Genomic DNA, 9,178 nt, shown 5'->3' with positions numbered 1-9,178 from the left:
AGGTTCTCCATGAGGGCCTCTGCCCCTGCTACAAATTTCTGCCTGAACATCCAGGCATTTCCATACGTCCTCTGAAATCTAGGTGGGGGTTCCCAAACCTCAATTCTTGACTTCTGTGCACCCACAGGCTCAACACCACATGGAAGCTGCCAAGGCTTGGGGCTTGCACCCTCTGATGCTGTACCTTGGTCACTTTTAGCCACAGCTGGAGCTGAAGCAGCTGGGATACAGGGCACCAAATCCTGAGACTGCATGAAGCAGCAAGGCCCTGGGCCCAGCCCAGGAAACCAATTTTCCCTCCTAGGCCTCCAGACCTGTGATGGCAGGACCTGTTGTGAAGACTTCTGACATGTCCTGGAGACATTTTCCCTATTGTCTTGGAGACTAAGATTGGGCTCCTGGTTTCTTATGCAGATTTTTTGGGGTGGGGCTTGAATATCTCCCTAGAAAATGACTTTTTCTTTTCTGCCACATTGTCAGGCTGCAAATTTTCCAAACTTTTATACTCTGCTTCCTCTTGAATGCAGTGCCGCTTAGAAATCTCTTCTTCTATATACTCTAAATCATATCTCTCAAGTTCAAAGTTCCACAGATCTCTAGGGCAAGGGCAAAATGCTGCCAGTCTCTTTTCTAAAGCATAGCAAGTATCGCCTTTATTCCAGTTCCCAACAAGTTCCTTACCTCTGTCTGAGACCACCTCAGCCTGGAATTTATTGTCCATATCACCATCAGCATTTTGGTCAAAGCCATTCAACAAGTCTCTAGGAAGTTTCAAACTTTCCCACATTTTCCTGTCTTCTTTGCTGCCTGTTACCCAATTCTAAGGTTGCTTCCACATTTTTGGGTATCTTTATTGTAAAGATAAAGTACCACTCCCAGTACCAACTTACTGTATTAGTCCATTCTCACGTTGCTATGAAGAAATACCTGTGACTGGGTAATTTACAAAAAACAAAGGTTTAATTGATTCACAGTTCCACATGGCTGGGCATGTCTCATGAAACTTACAATCATGGTGGAAGGCACCTCTTCACAGGGTAGCAGGAGAGAGAATGAATGCAAGCAGGGGAAATGCCAGGCGCTTATAAAACATCAGATCTCGTGAGATTCACTAACTATCACGAAAACTCTCACTACCACAAAAACAGCATGGGGGAAACTGCCCCCATGACCTGATTACCTCAACCTGGTCCTGCCCTTGACAAGAGGGTATTATTGGGATTACAATTCAAGGTGAGATTTGGGTGGAGACACAGAGCCAAACCATATTATTAATGTTTCCAGATTTTTTTATCTGTACATACATATGTATGTACCTTCCATTTTGAAAAAAATGACTCCATTCCAGGTATGCTTTTGGAATTTTGTATCTGCACCTTTGCTCATAAGTCATAACAACGACCATTTATTAAGCATTTATTATGTATCAAGTATGTGCAAAGTGCTTTTCATGCATTATCATATTTAATCCTACAACAACTCTGTGAGGTAGGTACCCTTATTATCTCCATTTTTCACATGAGAATCTGGAAGTTCAAATATATTAGAAACTTGCCCAATAGCACAAAACCAGCAAGTATTCGAGCCAGGATGCCAACTCAGTTCTGTCTGATCCCAAAGATCCTGCTGTTATCCATGTTACTGTATGGTTAATACCATCCATTCTGCATGGGAAACTTCTAAAAATCAGCCCTACCTATCTCATTTATTCAAACATAAGCAAACTTTAAGATCGAAGTTAAATGCAAACCCCTCCAAGAAGCCTTCCATTAATGACACGTAATATTGCCACTTCTCCCCCTTCAGAACTATCAAAGCCCACACTGATCTTATCATACATAGATCACTTCTTACACATTACTTTGAATTATATGGTAATTGTTTACCATATCATATCTTTGTGACTTAATTATAAGTATAGACACTGACATTTCCATCTCTATATCATCCTCAGCATCTAGCATTTCATCTTGTATATTAGTAAATGCTGAATAAATCTATGAAAATTAAGTAATTTACTGACTAACTGAATGAAAGAACATAAGATTAGACTGTTAGAATGCAACAGGTATCTCCTAGTCTAGAGAGTTTACAAAGAAACATTAGTATCTTTGATATAAGGGTAGGAAACTGGCAGAAAAAATATGTTGGAAAAGTCGAGTTTTTATTATTGAATACACAGGTTACTATCCAGAAAGTAATATTCCCTTTTTTCAAACTTCTTAAAAGAATAATATATATTGAAGACCAACTAGGCTTTACGTGTATGCACATTTTAAGGATATATAAAATATATATATGTATATATCTGTGTGTATATACATATACATATATATATACACATATACATATATATATATATTTCAACTCAATGGGTAGTTATTATCTTTATTTTACCCTGATTAGAACATTGAAACTCATAAAGTAACTTTTCAAGGTCAAACAGAGTTAGGAGTTGGAGTGAGATTTGAATCTAAGCCCATGCATTCATCATGCCCACATCTTACAGTCCCCAAGTTTTGATTAATAATTGTGGGAAACAACTGTAGCAATTTTATTGATGGGGGAAGGAGTGGCATTTGACAGTACTGAATTCTATTCCACTATAAACTACTTTAAAAACTCTTTGTTATAAAAAGATGTCTTGGCTGTATCACCTGGTGCAAGATACAGCTCAGCTTCATTTAAATATTACCTCCTCTGTAAAAGCAGGCATACTCATTCCGTGTATTTCTGTAACACTTTGCTCATGCATCAATCATAGTAATTTTCACACTCTATTGTAACCAAACTATTATGGCTAGACTATCATCCCTTCAAGAGGAAGGACCACTTCCTGTCTGACTCTGAATTGCCCTTACCTAATACCTAAGAAAGTAACTAAGACAGAGAAAGTGTTCAATGAACGCACATATAAAGACTAACATTGTTGAAACAATGTGGTTGGTTGCTAGGAGAATATGAATAATACTCTCTCAAAGAGTGTATGTTATGGCAGAGAATATGTGACAAATGCAAAAATAACTATACTGTGAGGCCTGAAGGACTAAGTACCTTCAAATAATACAAACTGTTTGGCAAGGTCAGAAAAGGGAGAAATTTCTTGTGATTAAGTGGGGTTGAGAGATCAAGAGGGCTTAAAATATCATAGGCTTTGAAGTCATTTGGTCACCATTCAACAAACATTCACTGAGAACCTGCTGTGTGTCAGATACTGTTCTAGACCCACTAGGATTCATAGATAAGACATAACCTTGCTTTCCCATATTTCAAGATCTAGTGAGGGAGCAACATGTATAAACAGGCAATGAAAAAAAAATCTGAAAACACAGAAAGATACACTAAGTAGGATTTATTAAAATAACCACAGTGGTGGCAGGCATGATGGTATTAAGGAAGAGTTTCTGAAGGAAGTAGTGAATGAACTGGATCAAACAAAACTCAAAGGTGACCACAGTACTAACACTTAATGGCTTCAAAATTAGCTGGAAAATGTGTGTGAATAACAATAATTTCAGGGTTCTTGTAAAAATTAAATTAGGTAAAGCATATAAAACTGTAGACTTAGTAGATTCTGCTCCACAGATTATTTTCCTGTCCCTTCTCCCTTTCCTCATTGCCACTTTTTGCTTTCATATGTGAACATTTAGGTGCAGCAAGAATGGTAGATCAGTCTTCCCAGATGAAACATACAGATGATAAATTTGCTATTCAGTAAATCATGCAATTAGAAAAAGCCTGTCAGTGAAAGTTGTGGCGATACTTAGATTGAAGGTATTTAGAAAGGAATGTGTCAGCAAATGTAGAATCTACTAGCAGCATCTGAGTGACCCCATTATTAATTGTTCTAGACTGGATCATCTCTTCTTTTGTTGCTTCTAAGACTCTTGATGCACTCGAATCATCTTGCACACTTATGACTGAATGAAACTTTGTGTGAAGTTTGAAGACAAGTAATTGACACTAGAGGGCCACCATTTTCAGGGAAATTGGAATTTTCTATTGGATTTCATTTCTAACAGAGCATTACTGTGGTGTTAAGTGGAGTTGGTGTTTAAAGGAAGGAGTCTGTTTTACTGAGAAGATGCTCAACAGGAAAATAAATAATTCCCTGGCCAAGCACTTCAACCAGTCAATTAGTGTTGAGGTAGAGGTGTTAACCGCTTGTTCTCAACCTACTAAGTGGTAGACTGACAGTATTCATTAATGCTATTTTTTGGACAAGGCTGCAAGAAGCATTCTCACCCTGGACATAAGCAATAAAATATAAAGCCCCAAAATGCACACTGTTCTTTGTAAGCTCTGCGAAAGCTTAGTCACTGGGTCACAACAGCACAGTTTTCTGCCAACTTAATTTGCAAGTCATTACCACCTGCAAAGCAGTCACAAAGGATCACTCAAATTAAAATAATAGGATGTAGTGGAAATCTTAGCTTTTTCATTTCAGCGTATTTACCATAAATGGCTTTGTTTTAAATTTTTGTTTGAAACTAAGCAGTATATTGATTAGTTTTCAACAACTCATGAATCACAGTTCAACACAAATTACTTTAAATTGAGGCAATCAGGAAATACAGCAGACCTATTTCAGCTTAGCTGCATATATTACAGGGAATGATAATACTAAAATTCTTGGCTTCATCTAGATGCTTCTGATTTTTTCCCCAAGACATAATATACAAAGATGAAAATAGAGACAAAAGTTAAATGCTAGACTTTGGTGGTCTGAGAGGAAGCTGTAGCAAAAGAACATAAAAATGGTCTGCAATTAGTCTAGAATAAATAGAAGTATGTCTTCTCTGGACTAGTATAGAAGTGCAAAGTTTTATCATTATAACAAAGATAATATGTACCTTATTTTCCTCTGCGATGGTATCTGATTGAAAAGTCAAGTCATCTTATATGGTAACAAACAAATATCCAAGAGCATAATTGTAAAGTTAATATCAGTTCCTTAAATGATATTCATAATGAAATGATCCAAATGGATATTCTATTATGTCCACATTTTACAAAGAGTAAGTGTAAATCCACAGAAAATGAATGTGTATGGGTGTGTTTATTTATTTTCCTGTAACAAATTCCTCTTTGTATGTCTAATTCCTTTTAATTCATACCCAAAAGTCTACAGAATGACTCCTTTGGGAAACACAGAAAAGAGATGTTGTGCTCCTGTTTTCCAAAATCTGCTCCAGCAAAAAGTCCCGTTTGCTTTCCTATTTGTATTCTTTACCCACTTGGGAAAAACTTCTTAGTTGACTTTATGGCAGATTTTTTCCAACCTGCATGTGAATACAGTATGGATCTCATTGAGCCAACATCTAGAAAGTGGCTAGAAAGATTCTTTCTTAGCTTAAGAATATAGTGTCAGGAGATCTGAATCTATTTCACAAATATTTATTAATTGCATTCAAAATCAGCCAACCTCACTCATTTTTAAAAATTCCCTCCTACAGCAATAGATTATCTCAAATAGAAATAAGCTATAAATCTTTTTAATATAGAATGCTCTTGGTATCATATTTTTCTTTCTGACTTTGGCACTGGTGGTTATGTTCTGATAGAGTTCATTGGTTTTTATGTATTGGGATATATTAGATTCCATAACTTTTGTTGCAATTTTGAAACTACAATCCTTCCTGGACTGCTGTCCATCTACAATACTATATCTCAAATTGTTATGGGATGGTTTTATTAAGACTGGTTTCTTTCACCTTTTTCAAGTTAGTTCTATAGACTAAGTGTTACTACCCCTGATGCTCAAAGTATGATCTTAATCTTACCTGGAAGTTTGTCAGCAGTGCAGAATTTTAGGCCCTATCCCAGACTTACTGAATTAGAATCTGCATTATATGGCTCATTCATATGTGCATTAAAATTTGAAAAGTGCAGGTGGAGGATCAGTGTCTGGTATATGGTAGATGCTAAAATAAATATTTGATGGAACGAGTGAATATGATAAAATATTATAACTAGATAGCAGAAATTATATATGATTTGTCTTAAGGACAGTCAAGAATTTGGAGAAATTTTTAAAACTTTCAAACAAATTTAGAACATTAAAATGTGGAAATAAGTATCAGAAAGGAGGTTAGATTATTTCAGGATATAAGAGCTCTTCTTTTGCATAAAGAAAAGTAGAATGAATTATAAATGTAGTCATAAATTTTAGATATGATATATGTGCCCAGCATACTTTGTAAATTATATTATCAAATAACAGTGTTATTAATTTTTTTACATTAGTACAATTGTGGAATTAATAATTATAAGGAATTTTTCTCTTTCAAGGAAGTTATGATTATTTTGATACACAAAACCTTTCTCATTCCCATATGTGACCGAAGCATGTCTTTCCTTGTGTCCTGTATCTACTTTCTGATTCTGGCTCTGTCCTTACTCCATAGGGATCAAAATCTACAGCATGACACTGTGACACACAAGGGGAAGAGGACAAGCTTTTTATAAATAAAGATTGATTTCGAAAATTAAGTAGGTGATATAATGGCATAATAAGTGGCCAAAAATTGATTGAGCCATCAGTAAAGTGATTTATTGTTAGTTTAAAAAGTACACTGATAAATCTGATCAACCTGAAAACGTTAACGATTAAGCGTGAACATCTCTTCTACTGTTATTAAATAAGCTGAGAAAAACAGTATGTCAACATTATATAAAGTAATATTTTTATTAGCTAGAATTTGTTTTTAATAAACATGGCTTAAAAATGCAATCTGTCATGTTCCTTGTTCAAAACTCTTTTAAGGAACTCTTATTCAAAATGGAATCACTTGGATAAGCAAGTAACAACCTACAATATATTATTAGGAAATGTTCATGTTTATAAAAATCATTAGGCAAGCTTCCTCTTTGAAGTTAACTGGCATAAACTGATGGAAACTGGTAAGGCCTTCTGGATTTGCTTTGAGCCATCAAAGACACCTAGAGTTCAGGTTAATCTGTTCCATTTTATAAATACTATAATATCCTTGAGTTAAATCAGCATTATGCTTTAGAGCCTTTCTCAGGGACCACTAAGGAAATATCCTTACACGTGTTTTGAGATGGAGTTCTATTGAGTGATAATTATTGTTTTTGTTTTACGAAATTATAATCCTATGTGGCTTGCCTTTTGTCTTATCTTAGGGAAAATATTATTAAAGGAAAATTAGAGTATAATATACTAATGACACTGGAACAAGGAAAATTCCTTCCTTTTTATCTCTAGCTTTCTCATTGAAGTTCTGTTTTTCTGCCAATGATTCTTAAGCTTTATTGCACAGCAGAATAATCTGAGGAACTTGGTAAAACGCACATTGGTGGGCCCAAATTGTTCTGAACTGAGATATAGAAATTTCGATTTTTAACAAACTCTCTAGGCAATTGTGATGCTGCATATGCTCTTTTCAGAAACATTTCTCTAATATCTTAACATTTAACATTAATACACTGCTTATTACCTCAGGTAAATGACTTAATTAAGGATTGTTTTTAACTTTGTGGTATTGCCTTCGATTCTAAAACCCACATTGGGATGTTTATGCTTTAGAAGTATAATGGACTATCTAAAATACAAATTTTATTGAAGGCTATCATATCTGTTTCATAAAAGAAATAAATATTACAAATATTTCTACTTCTCTCAAATAGGAAATATCTTAATTCTTGCTAATTTTTAAGGAAATTGTTATGTAAATGTGGTCTGTACAACACTATTAGCTGTTTCAAACCTTATATTTTGTATCCATAAATAAATGGTCAAAAACAACTTAATTACTTAAACACTTTTGACAATATTTTCCTAATAATGGTATCTTTAGTAAGTTTCATCATGTTAATTCTGTAATAAGTTCAAAAAAATCTAAGAATTCTCCGACAGTGGATTACTGTCAGATTCACATTAATTTTTCAGAAAAAAGTCAGAGGCCTAATTAAGCATTTTAAGTCTGCCTTTATATGCTCTGATTTTTAAATGACTAAGCAATGAGGATTTTATGACTTCTTAGAGACTGTTCCACACAAAACACACATATAAGCTGTTTTAGAAATGTCCTTGTACAGTTTCACCTCATTACTCCTCTTAGACTACTTTCTCCTTGCTGTTTAACCTTTGCAAATAAATGTGACCTTCTTGTCTTTATTTGGTCAACATCTACATTGACAGTTATACATGTTTTCTAAACTTTGTAAAGCTTTTATTATGTGGATTGGTCAAGGATGGACATTTTGTTTAGATTGAGTTCCTTGGAAAACTAAAGGTTGAGTAAAAAGAAAACATTTTGGTGCACAGCTTGTTATTGGAAATCTTTGTAAAATGTATTCATCTGCTTTCTGGTTCTAGGGAGCTCTATATGCTAAAAAAAAGTGTGCTCCTTTCTTTGCTGTTTGAATGACTTGTACAGCCATCTGAACACCCATGATACTTGTGTAATACTATACATTTAGAAGGGATTGGGTTATATTTGTACTGACCTTACAACTCCAGAGGTTTGAGTATATTGTGAATATGTCTGTGTTACTGGTTAGCTTACAATTTTTAGTATTTGAATTTCACCCTGTTAATATTTTATTTGACATGCAATAATAAGGAAGTGTGTGTGTGTGTGTGTGTGTGTGTGTGAGAGAGAGAGAGAGAGAGAGAGAGAGGGAGGGAGAGAGAAATTGAATTCTAATTCTTCTTTTTTTTATGTCTAGAGTCAGACCAGCATCCTTTCACTTATTCAAGGACAGCTTAAGTAAAATATATCTAAAATTAAATACTGTGTGAAATAAATGAAAGCCAGACCTGCTTAGAATAATAAAGATCATTTATACTTTATCAGCATTTAAATGTTAACTTTTTAAAAATGCAATAACCAGTGCTGAATTTGGGTTCTCAAATATCAGTCTACATGGAGTTTTATCAAAGCTAGTTAGTAACCAGGGTACCACTTATTGCTATGTGGTACACCTTTTAATTTTTCCTTTGATATACATTTCCATATTCATTGTTAAATTTTTTTTTCTTTTTTTTTATTATACTTTAGGGTTTTAGGGTACATGTGCACAATGTGCAGGTTTGTTACATATGTATCCATGTGCCATGTTGATTTCCTGCACCCATTAACTCGTCATTTAGCATTAGGTGTATCTCCTAATGCTGTCCCTCCCCCCACTCCGGGGACTGTTGTGGGGTGGG

This window comes from Hylobates moloch, unplaced genomic scaffold (genome assembly GCF_009828535.3).
Source record: "Hylobates moloch isolate HMO894 unplaced genomic scaffold, HMol_V3 SCAFFOLD_7, whole genome shotgun sequence".
NCBI lineage: Eukaryota > Metazoa > Chordata > Mammalia > Primates > Hylobatidae > Hylobates > Hylobates moloch.
This window is presented reverse-complemented; position numbering follows the sequence as displayed.